The sequence below is a fragment of the Urocitellus parryii genome, chromosome 8, assembly GCF_045843805.1.
Source record: "Urocitellus parryii isolate mUroPar1 chromosome 8, mUroPar1.hap1, whole genome shotgun sequence".
Classification (NCBI taxonomy): domain Eukaryota; kingdom Metazoa; phylum Chordata; class Mammalia; order Rodentia; family Sciuridae; genus Urocitellus; species Urocitellus parryii.
This window is the reverse complement of record NC_135538.1, coordinates 153390752-153405983: the sequence shown is the minus strand read 5'-3', so window position 1 is coordinate 153405983 and position 15232 is coordinate 153390752. Positions and strand designations below refer to the sequence as shown.

Genomic DNA, 15232 nt, shown 5'->3' with positions numbered 1-15232 from the left:
CATCCCAGTCGCTAGGGAATCTGAGACAGGAGGACGGCAAATTTCAGGACAGCCTCAGCAACTTAGCGAAACCCTATCTCAAAATAAAAATAGATGGAGACATAGCTCAGGGGTACAAGCACCCTGAGTTCAATCTAAAACCAAACCAAACCAAACAAGCTAGGCTGGAAGATATGGGGTGAGATGGCCAACAGGAAGCAGGACATGGTACTGGGCCTCAGCAGAGACTGAACCAGGGACAGTTTTAAGACCCACCTTCATATAGGAGTCATTTACGTCTTCAGGACGGCTCTCCAAGATAAAGGGGGCCAGAGGGTGAGACTGTGAGATGCCCCCTTGGGCCTCGTGTCTGTTTCCTGACATAAAACCTTGGGATCCTGGGAGTGGAAGAGTGCTGGCTTTTGTTTTTGGCATGCTGGGGATCAAATGCCCCTACCACTGACAGACGCCCCTAGTACCGATGAATGACAAGCGCTCGCTGACTCCCCACCCTTCCTGTGAAACTGCCCTGGACTGTCTCTTCCATAACCTTCCTAATTCAGTTCAATGGCACCTTGTCTCTCATCTTTCTTGATAACTACTAATCTTGGTGATTCTGACCCTGATAAGTTTCCTCTCCTTCTGGAAATGTCTCCAAATATACCATCTAAAACATTCCACTTTCCTGAACACATTTTCCTGTAGCTTTTATAATTGATTGTTCTCTACCCTTATATGCAGATTATTCAAGGATCTACTTTATATAACTTTAGGTTTGTCTTCTGCTCAACTTACCTTTCAGCTCCTCTCCTCTCCCAGGAGGTGGGAGGTGGGGCTGAAAGTCTAAACTCTCTACTTACGCCTTGGCTTGACCAGCAATCCACCCTGAAGCTCTCTAGGAACCCCAAGCCAAGGCATAAGTAGCATACAAAAAACACTCTTGGGCTGGGGTGTGCTGGGTGGAAGAACACGTGTCTTGCAGTTGTGTGAGGCCCTGGGTGGGATTCCCCAGGAGTGCATATGCATGTGCGCATACACATGTACACACAAAACAAATAAAGCCTTTTTGAAGATGAATACCAATTCCTAGGATGGAGGAGAAATCAAGGAATAAGACAAACTAAAAACCAAAGGGACTCAGATGTGGTGGCACACACCTGTAATCCCAGTGACTTGGGAGCCCAAGGCAGGAGGGTCACAAATTTAAGGCCAGGGCTGGGGATGTGGCTCAAGCGGTAGCGCGCTCGCCTGGCATGCGTGCAGCCCGGGTTTGATCCTCAAGACCACATACAAACAAAAGATGTTGTGTCTGCCGAAAAACTAAAAAATAAATTCTCTCTCTCTCTCTTAAAAAAACAAAAACAAAAACAAATTTAAGGCCAGCCTTAGCAACTTCAAGATTCTGTCTCAAAATAAAAAATTAAAAGGGCTAGGGGGTGTAGCTCAGTGGTAAAGTGCTCCTGGTCAAATCCTCAGTACCTAAGTAAATAAATAAGACCAATGGGGAAACGGAGAGAGAGATACTGAATGCACTGGTGACCTAGATAAGAGAAGCCGTGGCCTGTGTGGGAGACGGTATCTAAGGGATAAATGAGGCTGCCCTCCCTGAGGACCCTGGGAACCTGACAGAAGCCCAACAGAGTGAGAGTCAAGGATCATTTGGAAAACCAGAAAAATAATGTGAGATTTCTGACTACCCAAAGAAAGGTCTATGCATCAAAACTGAACAACATCCATTTGCAAGGCTTAAAAATAATTAAGATGTCTTCCCTCCATGTCCTTGAGGGACTGGATCCAGGATCCCTTGTGGAGTCTAAGGTCCATAGGTGCTCAGCTCAAGTCCCTTATAGAAAAGTGCATAATATTTGTACATGATCACGCACACCCTCCTGTATGCTTTGTTATCTCTAGATTACTTACAATACCAAATAGAATGTAAATGCTGTGTAAATAGCATGTTATACTATATTGTATGATGAAAACAGAAAAAGTTTGTATGTGTTCACACAGAGGTATTTTCCTGTACATTTTCTATCCTTATCTATTGAATTCATAGATGCAGAGACCGCGGATAGTGGGCCAACTCTATTTCTATGTGTAAAAAGCTGGAATCGCTTCAGATCTATATAATTTATACCTTAAGTCCTCACATATTTGGGCAGCAGACTTTGAACAACCCAGGGTGGGAAAGTGGACACATCTGCCATAAAATTGCACCTGGCAGGTTCCAGGTCAGGGAGCCCTGAGGCTGTGTCCATTCAGGAGTCAGCACTGGTTCTACTCACCTGGAATGGAAATCCCTACTTCCTTCTCCTGGCCAAGAAGGAGGTTCCGGATGCAGCAGGACACACTGTCCATGGAGCTGTCCCTGAGGGTCACTGAGGCTGCCACAGTGAACAGGCCTTCCTCGTCAGGACTCCTGGACTCTGATGTGGCCAGGAACTCCTCTCCCTTGGTAGATCTCCACTGCACCTGGGGCTCTGGGTACCACCCCACGGAGGTGTACTCCAGCCAGACCTCGCTACTCTCCTGAACTTCCATGGTGACGTGAGGCTTGGAGTTCATTGCTGAGGAGGGAGAAGCTGGCTTAATCTCTCAGTGGTGCCTGCTGCAGACTCACAATCCCAGGACTCCAGTGTTTATAAGGAGAAACAGTTACCTGAGAAATCCAGAAGTGGGTACAGCACAACTCATCATTTCAAAGGGACTGAGGTATCAATATAAAATGGCACTTCAGGGCTTGGAAAGTAGCTCCGTGGCATGGCAAAGCACTTGCCTCGAAGGCACACAGCTAGTTTGATCCCCAGTGCTGAAAAACAAACAAAGATCATTTCACAAACCTTCTAAGAAAGAGGCCATCTTGGAATCAGACACAAGTCTGCCCCTGGGGATGATGGTCATTTGAGGCAGCTGCTGAAACGTGGACAGCTGGATGGAAAAACACCAAAACAGCTCTTCCAGGCAGAGGGAGCAGCAAGAACAGCTCGAGGTGGGCAAGCGGCCTAATCAGGCAGTTCTGGCGGAGAGAAGGGAGTTTTGCCGCTGGAGAAGAAAGCTGAGAGGAGGCAGAACAGGGCTGCTCCCGAGGGCGGCCCGGTGGGGAAGGGAAAACAGTTTCCTATGCTCTTCTCTGGATGTCTGTGGGAGAAGAACTGGGAACCGGGCAGGAGACATCCTTTGCTGTGATGTTCCAGGGATTCTCTGATTCTCTAGAGGGCAGAGAAAACACTACAGAGTTAACAGCAAAGCCATTCAAGAGGCACTTACTCAAATGTAAAGTATATGTAAGAATGTGTATTTCTCTGTCAAGAGAGTCAACACCAGCAACCTGGGAAACTAAGGCAGGAGGATAGCAAGTTCAAAGCCAGCCTCAGCAATTTAGGAGGCCTTGTCTCAAAATAAAAATGAAAAGGGCCGGATGTGGCTCAATGGTTAAGTGCTCCTGGGCTCAATCCCTGGCAACAACAAAAAGATAAAATTAGGCCTGTGACTTAAAAAAGAACAACAGTTTCATCCTGTAGGTTTTAGAAGCAGTTGTCAAGATGATCCTTCTTCACTACACATTAAGCACATGGGCTACACACACTGTTGCTAGCATGGACAATGAGACCCAGATCTCATTAAGATAGTTTAAATTATTTACAGAGTGGTGTCACGAAGCAGTCAGAACCTGTCTACTCACCAGCTACTTTCAGATTCATGAAGGCTTCTCCCTGGGCTTGCTTGTCTCTGAAGGAGCACCCATACAGCCCTTCATCAGAGGTCCTGATGCGGTGTATCTGCAGGGCCATGTGTCCCATGGTACTCGGACATCTGCTCTCCCTCCTGCTCCCGCCCATCCTGGAGCACCAACATGGCAGGTGAGAAGGTGTTCCGGAACCACCACAGCTCCATGTGCTCAGCATTCAGCCAGAGGTCAGGTGACAACGAAGCTCAGAGTCCTCACCCATGAAAGCCAGGATGGGCTCCTGAGGTCCAAGCACTTCAAAGTGACCTGCTAGAGAATGAGCAGGACCTGCAGGATATGAGAGGTGGGAATCACAGACTGAAAGGACCGACTCCCTCTTACCATTCCTCTGGGATTGTTGACATCTGTACAAACATTTCAACCCAGCAGGCCAGAGGTGCAAGGGAGCAGGTACGGAAGGGAGACCTACCCGAGTCAGCAGGTCAGCAGCAGGAGCACGATGGTGAGCAGACACTTGGGGAGGGAGTTTGGGAGCACTGCCATCTGTGTCCTTTCTGGAATAGCAGGACAGCTTAGAGATGAATGGTCAGGAGAAAATATGGGCTCCACTGACACTCTGTCCTCCACAGTCACAGTCCTTCCAATCCAGATATGCTGGTCATTTGCATGCGAAGCTCTTGTGCCTCCTCTCAATGGGGATTTTCAATGCACACCACCTCAGCACCTGCCCAGATGTACCCTAAGTTTGATCATGAATGGACAAAACAACAAACTGGATCCCAAAACCATAAAACATAGAAGGTAGGCATCATACACCTTGGTGGGTTGCATATAAATGAACCAAACTTGGAATCAGTATACTTAAAAAAACAAACAAACAAACAAACAAACAAAAACATCGCGGCCAGGAGATCTGGAGAGAGGCCCACCTGCCCCTCCACCCCTGCCAGCAGATCTGGAGAGCCCCCTACCCTCCCACCCTGCCCGGGAAGAGAGCCACCCCACACTGGGGATCCTTATTCACCAAAGTGTGGCTCCACAGCCCCATATCAGGGTACATATAGGCTTGAGGCTGCCACCACCACGAAACTAGGATATCGCTTCTTCTATCAAGGGACAATAATAAGGACCCAGTAAGACGTCACCAAGGTCCCCGTGGGCATGGCCGCACCAGAGGTTTCGCTACTAGGGGTGCTAACAGCTATCCTGTTGCTGAGGTAACAGGGAGTCTTGCATGGGGTGGCCTCTCTCTTATTTCTCCTCCTAACAGCCAACTTCCTATGATCACCCTCTCACTAGTCATATAATCTAATACCTCCATATTCCACATCCTACCTCATAAACATCTCAGTCAACCCTCCACACCCCTTCTGCCATCAGAAACTGTAAACCATTTCGCAAACCTATTGACTACATGGTAGAAGATTAACGAACTCATCATTTCTGATTATGGTAACAAAACTGTAAATGTAAAAACAGAAGCTAACTGATATATGGTTGCATGTTGGGCATACTGTAATATTGATCTCTCCCTTAAAAGTGAGGAATTGGTAACCTGTAGGCACACTAGAAGACAATAGGGCAGAAGCTATAATACCTCAGATCTACACTGCAAGAGACAAAGACTCAAAGACATCCTGAAAAAACAAGGGAGGAAAGTGCCCCCAACAAACAAGACACCTCAACAATAGAATCCATAGATAGCACAGTAGGTGAAAAGTCAGACAAGGAGTTCAGATTTGGGAATTAAAGAACGACCTATGTGGGCAGATACAGACAAAAATAGATCACTCCAACAAAGAGACAAGAGAGCAAATACAGGTTGCAAGAGATTACTTCAAGAAGGAGAGAAAGATTCTGAAAAAAAGCCAAACAGGAATCCTCAAAATGAAAGAAACAATAAGCCAATTAAAAAATTTAATAGATAGCATCACCAACAGATTAGATCACTTGGAAGATAGGACCTCACACAATGAAGACAAAATATACAATCTTGAAACAAATTTAAGATTTATTAGGATAGAGAAAGGTTCAGAGATTCAAACCAAAGGAATGCACAATCTCTTCAATGAAATAATATAAGAAGGGTGGGGATGTGGCTCAAGTGGTAGTGCGGTAGCGCGCTCGCCTGGCATGCGCGGGGCGCTGGGTTCGATCCTCAGCACCACATAAAAAAAAGTAAAATAAAGATGTTGTATCCACCGAAAACTAAAAAAGAAATATTAAAAAAAGAAATAATATAAGAAAATTTCCTAATCATGAAGAATGAATTAGGAAATCAAATACAAGAGGCCTAGAGGACACCAAATGTACACAATTACAATAGATCTACACCAAGACATGTTATAATCAAAATGCCTAGTATACAGCCCAAGGATAGAATTTTAAAGGCTGCAAGAGAAAAAAAAAAACAGTTTACCTATAAGGGAAGACCAATTCAGATCTCAGCAGATTTTTTAACCCAGACTCTCAAAGCCAGGGGATCCTGGAACAACATATACCAAGCTCTAAAAGACAATGGATGCCAACCAAGAATATGAAATAAAAACCTTCCATGATAAACAAAAGCTAAAAGAATTTACAGCAATAAAGCCTGCACTACAGAACATTCTTGGCAAAATACGCCACGACAGGAAATGAAAAACAACAATGAAAATCTGCAAAGGGAAGAACTAGAGTAAAAGAAAAGCCAATCAAATGAGAAACCAAGTCAAGCTAATTACCAGAAATAAACAAAAATGACTGGTAATACATGTCTCAACAATAACCCTGAATGTTAATGGCCTAAACTCATCAATCAAAAGACAGACTGAAGAGAATAAAATCATGGCATTTGCAGGTAAATGGATGGTGTTGGAGAAGACAATGCTAAGTGAAGTTAGCCAATCCCCCCCCCCCCGAAAAAATGCTGAATGTTTTCTCTGATATAAGGATGCTGACTCACAGTGGGGTAGGGAGGGGGAACATGGGAGGAATAGATGAATTCTAGAGAAGACAGAGGGGTGGGAGGAAAAGGGAGGGGGCAGGGGACTAGCAGGGACGGAGGAATGTGATGGACATCATTATCCAAAGTACATGTATGAAAACCGAATTGGGTGTCAACATATTTTATACACAAACAGAGATATGAAAAACTGTGGTATATATGTGTAATAAGAATTGTAATGTGAAGAAAAGAAAACAAAGTACATGTAAAAAATAAAATAAAAAACCAAAAGACATATAGACTGGTAGATTGGATTAAAAAAGATCCAACAATATGCTGCCTTCAAGAAACGCATCTCATAGGAAGAGACACCCACAGACCAAAGGTGAAAGGTTGGGATAAAACATACCTGTTGGAGTCCAGCTCCAGCAGGGGGTCTCAGGAGACCAATGAATGGTGAGGGGTCGGCAAAAGGCAGTGGAGAAACAACACAGATACAAAAGTGAAGGTGCTGAATCTGATTCTTTACTTGTGAAGTTAAACATATATACTTTTCATTTTGGCAGGCTCACAGTATTTTGTGGTTACAAAATAGGAAACATTACTCAAGGAAACAAAATTTTACATATCTACAATTAGATAAAAAAATGCTGGCTTATGCATAAGCAAGCATTTTTACTTTCAGTTCGTGTTTTGCTTTGAGCTGTTTCCACTTAGTTAGCTTTTAATAATAGTTAGAAATGTCCCAGACTATTGGCCTATACCTTGACTATTCTTTCTTGACTTACTGACTAGAACCGGCGCCTCGGTTATGGCAAGTGGTTAACTTGAAAAGAAAGGCTACTAATTTTAATAAAATAACAGTAAGAGCATCAAACCATTGTGCACAGGAACAAGAACAAGTTGCCCAGTACCAAACACTAATCTGTCTTCTTAATTAATTTTTCTTCTCTAGATTTTAATTTCTCAAAAACTTCCTTGACTGTTTTTCCTACAGGTTTTTTTTTTTTAATTAAACATTAACAATTTACGTTCCACAGCTGGATCATTGCATTTAGAGCAAACAGATTTATTCTTAGAAGTAGTTGCATCAATTGGGAAAATCATGTTTTTTCCTTCATGCTTAATGGTCTATGAGAAGTTACAATTATACTTATGAACAGAAGTGCAGAAACAAACCATCCCATTCCCAGAAACATGCTGCGCTCCTCCAGAGGATGGACACCTTGCACCATCCACCTCAGTAGGGCCTTGCTTTTGCCTGAGTCAGGGGAGGGGCGCAGCACTACCATTCACATGGCCTACGTAAGCAAGCAGGTGTTTCCATCCTCCTATCAGATAAAGTAGCCTTCAACCCAAAGTTAATCAAAAGGGATAAAGATGCACATTTTATACTGCTCAAGGGAACCAACCATCAACAAGATATAACAGTTATAAATATATATGCCCCAGATAATGGAGCATCTAAGTTCATTAAAAAAAAAAAAAAAAAAAAAAAAAAAAAACTCTTCTCAAGTTCAAGAGTCAAATAGACCACAACACAATAATTCTGGGTGACTTTAACACACCTCTTTCACCACTGGACAGATCTTCAAAACAAAAGCTGAACAAAGAAACTAAAGAACTCAATAATATAGTCAATAACTTAGACTTAACTGACATACATAGAGTATATTATCCATCAATGAGAGAATACACTTTCTTACCAGCAGCACATAGAGTCTTCTCTAAAACAGACCATACATTATGCCACAAAGCAACTCTTAGTAAATACAAAAAAGTAGAGATACTACCCTGCATTCTATTAGATCACAATGGAATGAAATTAGAAATCAATCTAAAATAAAGGATACTCCAACACCTGGAGACTAAATTATATGCTACTGAATGAACAAGTGGTTACAAAAGATATTAAGGAGGAGATTAAAACATTCTTAGGGGTAAATGAGAACACTGATACAACATATCGAAATTGCTGGGACACTATGAAGGCAGTTGTAAGAGGAAAGTTCATTGTTGGATTTCTGTTCTCGAGACTAAAAGGCTCAGGGGTCACTCCAGGTAAACTGGGCTGACTGGGTTGCGCAAAATAACCACACAAGAGACACAAATACCTTTTTCTTTGGAGTCACTGTGACGGCTCCTCTAACCTTAAAGGTCAGCAGGAAGAGAGAGAGAGAGAGCACGCACTGACCCTTTTTGTAGAGAAGAAGCTATTCAAATGAGGCAAGGGTCAGGTTTCAGGGGGCTGGGTCTATCTTCATGATGTCCACTGTCAGCAGGTTGACTGACACCTGGGTAGGCCACACCCAAGGGCATAGTAAGAGAAGGGGACACACACAAGGCACTTCCATGGAACATTCTATCCTAACAGGGCGAGGGGTTACATTACATAGGAACAGGTGAGCATAGCTCCACCCATGGGGCTGTAGCAAGACACAGTCACTCGAACCCTAGAAGAACGGGACAGTCTAGCAGCATGGGTGGCTGACGCCACATCATTCAGCATGAGATTGGTCTCCCACAATGGAGTTCATTCCTTCAAAGAAGAAAAAGTCAACAAATAAATGACCTAACATTACATCTCAAATAAAAAGAAAAAGAAAAACAAATCAACACCAAAAGCAGTAGAAGGCAGGAAATAATTAAAATCAGAGTTGAAATCAATGAAATTGACAAAAGAAACAAATGAAAATAATTAATAAAACAAAATTGGTACTTTGAAAAAATAAATAAAATTGATAAACCATTAGCCACGCTAACAAAGAGAAGGAAAGAGAAAATTCAAATTACTAACATCCATGACTGAAAAAGGAAATATTATGACGGACACTAAACAAATACAGAAGATAATTAGAAATTATTACTAGGGATGGGGATGTGGCTCAAGCGGTAGCATGCTCACCTGGCATGCGTGCGGCCTGGGTTTGATCCTCAGCACCACATACAAACAAAGATGTTGTGTCTCCCGAAAACTAAAAAATAAATAAATAAATATCAAAAAATTCTCTTTCTTTAAAAAAAAAAAAAAGAAAGAAAATTTGTACTCTAATAAAATAGAAAATATCGAAGGCATCGACAAATTTCTAGAGGACCAAATTGAATTTGCCCAACTTGAATCAGGATGACATATACAACTTAAACAGATCAATTTCAAGCAAGAAAATAAGGATGACATCAGAAGCCTACCAACCAAGAAAAGCCCAGGACCAGATGGATACACAGGTGATGTGTATTCATCAGCTTTAAAGAAGAACTAATACCGATACTTCTCAAACTATTTCATGAAACAGAAAAAGAGGGAGCACTTCCAATACATTCTGTGAGGCCAATATCACTGGGTTTCTGAATCCAGGCAAAGACACATCAAAGAACTACCCTAACACCAATATCTCTAACGAATGTAGATGCAATAAGATTCTGGCAAATCGAATACAAAAACATATCACAAAGATAGTGCACCCTGATCAAGTAGGGTTCATCTCAGGGATGCAAGTTTGGTTCAACATATAGAAATCAATAAATGTAATTAATCACATCAATAGACTCAAAGATAAAAATCATATGATCATCTCAATGTATGCAGAGAAAGCATTTGATAAAATACAGGATCTCTTCATGTTCAAAAATGCTAGAAAAACTAGGGATGGGGCTGGGGATGTGGCTCAAGCGGTAGCGCGCTCGCCTGGCATGGGTGCGGCCCGGGTACGATCCTCAGCACCACATACCAACAAAGATGTTGTGTCCGCCGAGAACTAAAAAAATAAATATTAAAAAATTCTCTCTGTCTCTCTCTCTCTCTCCCCCCTCTCTCACTCTCTCTCTAAAAAAAACTAGGGATATCAGGAACATACCTCAACATTATAAAGGCTATCTATGCTAAGCCCCGGGCCAACATCATTCTAAATGGAGAAAAATCGAAAGCATTCCCTCTAAAAACTGGAACAAGACAGGTATACCCTCTTTCACCACTTCTATTTAACCTATTTCTTCAAACTCTAGCCAGAGCAATCAGACAGATGAAAGAAATTAAAGGGACACAGATAGGAAAAGAAGAACTCAAATTATCACTATTTGCAGATGATATGACTCCATACCTAGAAGACCCAAAACACTCCACCAGAAATCTCCTAGAACTAATAAATGAATTCAGCAAAGTAGCTGGATATAAAATCAACACCCATAAATCAAAGGCATTTCTATACATCAGTAACAAATCCTCTGAAAGAGAAACTAGGAAAACCACCCCATTTACAATAGCCTCAAAAACAAAACATAAAAAACAAACTTGGGAGTAAACTTAACAAAAGAGGTGCAAGACCTGTACAATGAAAACTACACAAGAACATGAAAGTAAGAAGTTGATGAAGACCTTAGAAGATGGAGAAATCTCCCGGCTTCCTGGAGGCAGAGTTAATGTTGTCACAGTGGCCACACTGACAAAAGCACTGTACAGATTCAATGCAATACCAAGTAAAATCCCAACATCGTACCTCACAGAAATAGAAAAAGCAGTCATGAAATTTATTTGGAAAAATAGGAGAATCAGAATAGCCAAAGCAATCTTTAGCAAGAAGAGTGAAGCAGGAGGCATCACAATACCAGACCTTAACCACACTACAGAGTCACAGTATCAAAACCAGCATAGTATTAGCACCAAAATAAATATGTAGACCAATGGTGCAGAATAGAAGACGGAGACAAACCCACATAAATATATTTATCTCATACTAGACAAAGGTACCCAAAACACACATTGGAGAAAAGACAGCCTCTTCAACAAATGGTGCTAGGAAAACTGGAAATCCGTGAAGCAAAATGAAATTAAACCCCTATCTCTCACCATGCACAAAAGTCAAATCAAAGTAGATCAAGGACCTAGGAATTAGACCAGAGACCCTACACCTAATAGAAGAAAAAGTAGGCTCCAATCTTCATCATGTTGGTTTAGGCCCCAATGTTCTTAACAAGACTCCTAAAACACAAGAAATAAAATTAAGATAGATAGATTCAAGCTAAAAAGCTTCTTCTCAGAAAAATAAACAATTGGTGAGGTGAATAGAGAGCCTACAGAATGGGAGCAAATTTTACCACATGCACATCAGATACAGCACTAATCTCTAGGATATATAAAGCACTCAATAAACTTAACACCAAAAAACCAAATAACCCAATCAATAAATGGACCAAGGAACTGAACAGACACTTCTCAGAAGAGGATAAACAATCAATCAACAAATATATGAAAAAATGTTCAACATCTCTATCAATTAGAGAAATGCAAATCAAAACTAATCTGAGATTTCATCTTACTCCAGTCAGAATGGCAGCTATTATGAAGACAAACAACAATAAGTGTTGGTGAGAATGTGGGGGAAAAAGGCCACTTATACATTGCTGGTGGGACTGCAAATTGGTACAGTCAATATGGAAAGCAGTAAGGAGATTCCTTGGAAAACTTGGAATGGATCCACCATTTGACCCAGCTATCCCACTCCTCAACTTATACCCAAAAAACTTAAAAACAGCATGAAAGAAGAAGCAACATGAGACAAATCACCGGAGAAGTTCCACTTTATTACAAAAGGCTGTGGGCTTATATAGATCTAAGGAGATCATTTACCCTTAGGTAAATGATGGGTCACCCATTTATTGGTAAGTTCTTCCACATGTCAGTTCCGGAGCCCACGAAATTAGTTCTTATTGGGGCTAAAGGTTTCCCGCCATGGGATTTGAATATTGGTGCTGGCAGGAGAATTGGTGCCGGTGGGAGTTTTTGGCGCCGGAGGGAAAGGGAGAGGCAGGAAGAGAAGTTCCTCAGGTGCCATGTTGGTTTTTTTTGGGGTGTGGCTGCAGTTATACCTTTTCCCAACAATCCTCCATTTTTGTTTTCTTAGGAACTGGGGCGTCGTTGGTCAGATCTGGCTGCTTCCTGCTGTGTGGGGGCGGCGTGGGACCTAGAAAGGGGAAGTGGAGGAATGTCCGGGGGGCAGGTCTGGGGATACCATGGCAACCAGAAATAAAACCCAGTGGCTATAGACAGCTACTTCGGTAGGGGTGAAGTCTATAAAAGTTCCTTGAAGCCACAAGTCGTCGATGGCATCGAACCAGTCCTGGATGGAGGAGATTGTTGGTATCAGCCACTGGTCTTGTAACAGAGACTCTAGGAAGTATTGGAAGCGTTGCCTCGACATGGCGTCACCAGCACCTGAAGAAGATTAGAGCGAACAAAAACAGGATGAAGATAAAAATTAAAGCAAAGGTCAGTTTTTGGCAGAAGTTCCATGCTGGGGGACTGTTAGAGAAGAGGCCAAGGACCATGAGGAGGCTTAAAAGGACATAAAGGCTCAAAAATCCAGGATGGCAGGCTAAGAGTTCCTCTGGGCTCATTGTCTCCCGCTGTCCGATGTCCGTTGTTTTCCATTGTGCCTGGTAGTAAGCTTCAGCACTGAGTGAGCTGTTCTCTTGAAGATGTTGGGGGTTCATTGGTCATCAGAGGCTGGTAGTGCCTAAGCAGAAGCTGGTTGAAAGTTTGATTAGAAATTTTCTGTAATTGGGTTTGAAGGAACTTCGTTATGCAGGGCAAGAGAGGGCAAAAAAGGAGTATCCCAACAAGGGGCCCCAAGAAAGGTAGCAAGTACGTGGTGAGAGAGGATTGGAAGAACCCCGTTATGGGGTTAGGGGAGGTGGGTTTGAGCAACTGGGTCGACAATTCCTGTAATTCAACAACATTCTTTTATGTTAGCCCAGATTCATTAATATAGTAGCAACATTCCTCTCTGAGGAACAGGCATGTACCCCCTTTTTCTGTAAAGCCCCCTTGTTCTGTAAAGCCACCTGTGCCAATGAAGTAACCTGCTGCTGTAAGGAGCCCAGAGACTCAGCAGTGGTATCGAGCGCATCTTGCAGTTTTTGTTGAAGCTCATTGGATGTCCATAGAGAATGACCTATAGCTCCATCAGAGAGTCTGAGACTCGCCACTGAGGTTGTTAATGTGAGGCCTACCAGTACCGGCAGAAAGACTGCCCTACGGGTGCGGGAAGGTGGGACCAATTGTCGGAATTCGGCGGAGGTGTACAAAGACAGCTGAGGAACTACAGTAACCAAGAAACAGGTGCCACAGACATTGGTCGTTGTCGTACTTAAAGACCCGTTACACCAGAGGAAATGTCCAGGTTGCATAAACGCAGGGCTCGATGGGGTGTCATAGTTCAAGGAACAAATGGGCAAGGGATTCATTGTTGGCAGGTGGAAACAGATGGAAGGGAATGAAGCATTGGTGGAATACAGTTCCCACAGTGGGATGCATGCCACGTGTAGGGGTTGTCCTTTCTTTGAGAAATTATAGGTTTTTGCGGAAATATTGCCTGCTGCTAGAAGCGGACGACTAAGTGAAGCACAGAGGAAGCACTGAGAAGTGAGCACAGAAAGAGGGGTGGAGTTTAATAATCGAAGGGTTTGGAGCATCAAATTAAGCCATGTGGGAGGGGGCCTGAGGGGGTTGAAGGCTCTGAATCCCCTTGGGATGGGCTATCGATAAGACCTTGAAGTTGTGATTCTGACTCCTTGATATGCTGGACTACTTGGAAGGCTGCCTTAGGTGGCGTTATCAGGGAGCGGGAAACAGTCATCCATCCTGTGGGTCTGGCTGAGGTTGTCCAAGCATAGACAGCAAATTCAACATAGTCCCAATGTTTGGCCTTGGGGTCAGATATATCTAAAGTATACCATCCACTGTTATCGGATAAAGAGCCCTCGTGCCATTTGAGGTAACTAGAAGTCCATCCTTCGGGGTAGCCAAGTGAGTGGTAAGAATAACTACCGCGTTCATCATGGAGCCTGCATGACCAATAGGGGCACCCATTATATACCTCAGGCCACCAACGGCAATAGTCTTTGGTTTGATCAAAAAGGAAGCAAATGAAAGGCCAGTTCCAGCTACCAGGAACGAAGGACCTGGAAGGAGACAATATTAGGGACACAGAGGTGCAGTTGTGGATGAAGCAAGTTTTTTCATCAACTTTGCTCTGCATGCCATGTTCCGAGTATCGTTCCTGAAGGGTGAATTTGTACATAGTAGGAGGGGAAGGTGAAGACCAGGCCCAACAGAGCACAGAAAACAAGCAAAGAAAGAGAATTAGAGTGTTGGGAGAGCTCATCGTGCCTTCTTTAAGAGGAAGTGGGCTGCAGGGAACACCGTGTGAGCCGCAACTTAAGGGGATGAGATGGTGTGGAGAGCAGGAGTAAAGGGGAGGTTCAGGAGGTGACTCTTGGAGTTCCTCTGGGATGGTCCTGTCGTCAGTAGATGAGACCTCTTGATGGTATGGCTTCTACCTAGAAATGAAATCCAGGGGGTGAGACGGTTGCCTGGTAAGGAGAGTTTGGCGGCGGTGGGGGTGCAGAGAATGACCGGATAGGGGCCTTCCCATTTGGGGCAAGAGGCCCTTTCTCCTCTGGGGTATTATAATAGACTAAATTCCCAGGTGTTAGGGGAGGAGTGTTTGGAGAGGAGTCTGGGTCCGGAAGAAGCCAGTCCTGATATTTCCAGAGTTCCGAGCAGAGATGAAACAAGAGAGGTAAAGACAAATCTCGTGTGAGAGGTCCTTGTGAAACGACCAACCCAGGTGGTATAAGAGGTC

The 15232-nt window shown here is 43.3% G+C and overlaps 1 long non-coding RNA gene across 1 annotated transcript in view; it reads right to left on the bottom strand.

The window, feature by feature from the left end:
• LOC113195973 (uncharacterized) overlaps nucleotides 1-15232 on the bottom strand; it is a 34788-nt gene that overhangs the window by 9415 nt on the left and 10141 nt on the right. Inside the window, exons 2-5 of the long non-coding RNA XR_003302498.2 lie at nucleotides 4137-4391; nucleotides 3662-3994; nucleotides 2639-2788; nucleotides 2265-2546 (exon numbers count right to left, since the gene is read on the bottom strand). This is a non-coding gene — a long non-coding RNA (uncharacterized LOC113195973). The remainder of the gene's footprint in view (nucleotides 1-2264; nucleotides 2547-2638; nucleotides 2789-3661; nucleotides 3995-4136; nucleotides 4392-15232) is intronic.